The sequence below is a fragment of the Dendrobium catenatum genome, unplaced genomic scaffold (genome assembly GCF_001605985.2).
Source record: "Dendrobium catenatum unplaced genomic scaffold, ASM160598v2 fragScaff_scaffold_804, whole genome shotgun sequence".
Classification (NCBI taxonomy): domain Eukaryota; kingdom Viridiplantae; phylum Streptophyta; class Magnoliopsida; order Asparagales; family Orchidaceae; genus Dendrobium; species Dendrobium catenatum.
This window is the reverse complement of record NW_021319266.1, coordinates 45,481-50,332: the sequence shown is the minus strand read 5'-3', so window position 1 is coordinate 50,332 and position 4,852 is coordinate 45,481. Positions and strand designations below refer to the sequence as shown.

General features: G+C 37.3%; 1 long non-coding RNA gene across 1 annotated transcript; it reads left to right on the top strand.

The window, feature by feature from the left end:
• Nucleotides 1–3,625: 3,625 nt before the first annotated feature.
• LOC114580133 lies at nucleotides 3,626–4,185 on the top strand. Its single transcript, XR_003701424.1, has 4 exons — nucleotides 3,626–3,677; nucleotides 3,748–3,809; nucleotides 3,896–3,952; nucleotides 4,036–4,185. It is a non-coding gene; the product is annotated as an uncharacterized LOC114580133 (long non-coding RNA).
• Nucleotides 4,186–4,852: the final 667 nt, after the last annotated feature.

The following is a 4,852-nucleotide window of genomic DNA, read 5'->3' as shown; positions in this document are numbered from 1 at the left end:
TTTCAATCAACACGACCATCATCAGGGTGTTCATGGGGTCATTTCCACTTGAAAATATTTGTTTTTTTATGGATAAACCATGTCGACTCTATCGAGCTGTCGATAGAGGATCAAGTTTCGTAGGCTTTATACCTTTGTGAGTGAATTCTTTTGATTATAGGCCTTAAAAGACTAATATGAATGTATAAAATAAATATATCAGTTGACCTCATGATCTGATATTCATTTAAAGGGTTTGAGCCTCGTCAACTCCTGATTGCCTGCATAGGAGGATCGGGCTCGAACTTGAATTAAATTATTGATCCGTGCAGCATCCCTAGACGTCACATGTGTTTCTACAACCTGCTCACTGGGACCCATGTGGGTGTTTGGGGGGCATTTTTTAATTGAACCCTGTCAACTCCTTTTATTTACTTAGAAGGATCGGGTTCAAATTTAATAACCCGCGTAGCATCCCTAGACGTCACGTGTGTACCAATAACACGCTTGTCGGGTCCCTTACTGGTTTTATGATTGCTTTTACCCCTTTTAGTATACCTATGTGTATATAAACTACGGTGCATGGGAGGGGTACTTTGAAAGTATTTGTAGACACCTTCTATCTGCTTGCATAGATGTTATGGATTCGGTGGCGTGCTGTAGCAACTTTTGAATAGAGTTATTCGCTGCTTCGTACAGGTAGACTATCGTGCACTACTCGTTGCTTTCTGTGGGTTAACTAATCTCCTGCCTTAGGTTGTAGAAGCTCATAGGAACTTGTATTCTTTATGCATTATGCTATGATTTTGGTCTTTGCAATACATCCACTATTGTTGGAGGTAGATGTATTCATCCTTAGACTTAAGTTGAATACATGATACTGCATTTACTATAGTCTTTATGTATATACACAGAGGTGGCACGTTATACATACATCTATATCATTAGAGAGATTGTATGCATTGCAGATCTTTATGTATTGTGGTATCTTCCTTCAACTTCATCAATTGATATACTCAAGGAAGTTGTATTGATGCTTCGTTCATAATGAATACTTGCTTACATGATTTATACAAGTGTCGCCATTATCATCCTTGTATGATTTGTAGTACTTGTTCATGTATTTATTTATGAGAATTCAAATACTTCAAGCTTATTGAATTTCATTGTACGTTGCGTATGTGCAAATTGCATAATTCAATGAAATTATGTGGTGTCCTCACTATTATTAAGTGAGTCATACTTTCAAATCCCTTGGTTCACAAAATTCATATGCATTCACTTGCATTTCACTTATGTATTCATCAAGTGAGGGCTCAATTGTTTATGTTTATTTATTCAGGATTGAGTTCTTTGCATTTGGTTCAAGCTTACACTCAATTCATTATTGATTGTTACAAATGAGCCATGTTTATACATGCTCACTTATACTTGAGTTATGACTCATTAATATACAAATCATGGTTTCATTTTTTTGTTTGTTAATGTAGCGTTATGCAATCACATATCTTCTAGTGCCACATGATTTTGTATTCACTACAACCTTTCCACTTTCACTTGTAAGCACACTATGGCCTCTTGATATCATTGAGAGTTTGCACTGTTGCTTATGAACATGTCATTGTATTATCCATTTTCTCCATATTAATGATGGTTTGCAAGCTCATTATCACATTCCTCATTCAATCATCGCATGGATATCAACTTAATTAGAGAGCTTGAGTTAGTTTAGTTTCACCACTTTTTGCCTCAATCATGATTCTTGTGTAGAGTAATAAGCTCATTGGTCAATGATTTGTCATTTAAAGGTCCAATATACAATTTGGTGACTTGAACATACATCTTCCATTTGATCTCAATTGAGTAATCATGAATGTCAATTGATACTTGGATGATGATCGTTTGCTATTTGATTACATTTTCATTAAACTCTTATTTGCATGTAGTTGGATTACGTCCAATATTTCATTCCTTTGCTCTGAGTCCACTTGATTTCAAGTTATAGCATGATCTTTTTAATTCTCATTCAGGTCCAAGTTGAGTCAAAGCTCTTTTTTTTTATTTGAAAATGAGTCCAAGCCCAAGTTTGAGTTCAAGTTGAGTTTAGGTTCATTATTTTTTTTGAGTTCAAGACACAAGTTCTAGTCCAAAACATGTTCAAATAAAATTCAGGCACAATATGAGCCTCTTCAGTTCGAGCCCCTGTTATTTTGCAATGTTAAAGTCCAAACTCATGTCCACTGTGTTTGAGCTCAATGTCAAAGTTCACCTTGTTCTTTTCAATTTCATTTATTTAAGTTCAAGCCCTTCTTTAGTCATTTGTTTTGAGTTCTGAGCGTAGTTCCAAGTCCTTGGATCTTTGATCCAAATTTTGGCAGCCTCCTGGCATCTCCCCCGTTAAGGGGAAAAACCAAGAGGCCGCCTACCCGCCACGTCAACAGAACACGCCTTTTTTTAATTAAAATTAACTAAAATTAATTAATGATTAATATTAATTTTAATTAAAATTAATCAACATTAATTTTAATCAAAATTATGTAAACTCTCTCCCTTTCCTCTATCTGTATCTCGGCGAGCTCACTAGAATTGGCCGAAGGGGAGCACGAAGGGGAGAAACTCACCTTCAAAGCAAGCGAGCTCACGCTGTTGCTCCAAATCAAAATGTTGAAACTTTTGAACCGAAAGGAAGGGAAAGTAGGAGCGAAGTCGGAGAGGGGAGGCGGGTCTCGGCTCCAGGTAGGGAGAAGAAGATCCCTCTCTCTCTCTCTCTCTGGACGGAGGGGATGGGGACCAGGCTGGCCGAAGGCTCCACAGAGAATAGGAGGTGAGGGAATCGGAGGAGGGCCGGAGCCTTCGGGAGCCAAGGAAGAGCTCTGGTTGGATGGGGTCGGGTGGAGAGGAGAAGGAAGCGATTGGAATGGAAGAGCTTGGTTTCGGCTTGGGGAAGGAGAGGAGTACATGCAGGATCTTGCGTGTGTGAGGGAGAGAGCAGAACCGAAAGCTTCCTTTGGGTTCCCTTTTAACGATGAGATCAATGAAATAAATGAGGTACTCTCGCGGGATATCCGGACTGGTTCGGCACCGTTTGCAGAGAATAGCCCTGTAGCAACTGGAGGGATTTTAACGGGTTTTTCGGATTCTACAGGTATGATGTAGATTCTTTGTTTTGTCTTTGAGGTCAACAAATGCCCCCCAACAAATATGATATGCTTCTAGAGCGAATCACGTTATTTGTATGCTGATTAACCCTGTGGATCTCTAAGTATTTTATTCTAGATGTCACATTAGGGCTTCCATTTAGTTGATCTCCAAAAGCTTACTTAGATGTCACACTAAGACATTTAGTAGATCTCCAAAATTTTGCTTGGATGACACACTAAGATTTTCATTCTATAGATCTCCATTAGTCTATCACTTTGTCTTCATGGATCTTTAGATGCACTTGTGATTTTTAGTATAGTTGATATATTTTCTCTTTGTCAAATAGAGATCCACAGGATGGTGATAAAGTACTTCATATTCAAATACTTAGAATGTTATTTCGTAGATTGGCGATAGTATATATCACTGCCACTTTCTGTTCTTCTTTTGGCACCACAGTCATTTTTATTTCAGCATAATCTTGAATGCTCGCATCTTTCTTTACAGTTTACAGCACTCTTGCTGCTTCAGGCCTTCTAAAATTAGTTTGGGTTCAGGTACGCTTTCTTCCCTTCTTATTAGTTTTAATTTTTTGCTCATACTAATAATGCTTTATATTTTATTCAGGCTGCTACAGGAAGAGGATCCAAGCTTCAGCCAGTTTAGTACCGCATGAATCTTTAGTTTTGGTATGTTTTTACTTTGTTTGTACTATTCCCTTTTCTTCTTTTTTTTTTAGCTTCTTACTGATATTTGTTTTTACTGCTCTATGCAGGTTTCAAGAGGAGTGGGATACTTTTTCATGAGCCACCTCAAGAGACCTCTGTTTCAGGTACAAATTTCTTTTTGTAGTCTCTTACATATGTTCTTTATGATTCTTCTTCTTTCTGTTGACTTCTCTTTTTCTTTGTGCAGGTGCTATAAGTGCAAAATACAAGGTCTTTGGAAGGAGAAGAACAAGGATGTGGACTTCCTCTTCAACTATAGTTTAGAAGATAGATTTTTATCGTCTGTGAAGGACATTATACTTTTCCTTTTCTTTCAGTTGATGTAATCTTATAAAAAGATGTACTCCACAAATTTGTATATGAATTTTGAACTTAATAAATAAAATTATTTTATAAATTCAGTTGTTGACGAGAGCTCTTTTTACTGTTCCTGAGATTTATGTAGTTGTACTCTAACTTGTGCTCATGATATTTTAAATATTTATTTGGGGATCTTAGCATGCTGTGTGATGTCGACTTAAATAAAAATTTAACATGCTCCCAATCTTTAAAGACATTTGTAGGTATCATCCAGGGTGCTCATTCTACGGCTTTAGTTTGAGTCTTAAGATTTTTGGTTCTTCTATCATGTGCTTTGTGCTACAAACATTGATGAAGAATTTCCTGATTTGCCCCTACTAACTTGTCAGGAGATTTGTACCTTCGGCCCTATGCTTCTTGCTTTTGTGGGCTTGATGAAGGAGTAGATGCCGATGACCTAAACCCTTAGGTGTGTTAGGTCGATGGCAAAAAGTCATCGGTCAAAAGTTTTGTGCATAACAGACTTGTTGATGATAGAATCCTTTTAGTTTGGCCTTAGGTTTTTTATGAACTTTAGGATAGTTTCTTCGGTCATTTGCTTTATGCTTCAGCGGACTTATTGAAGAAAAGTTTCTTCGATCCTCGCTTAATGCTTTGCAGATTTGTTGAAGGATTTGCAGGTTTTGGATTCAATTGATAGTACC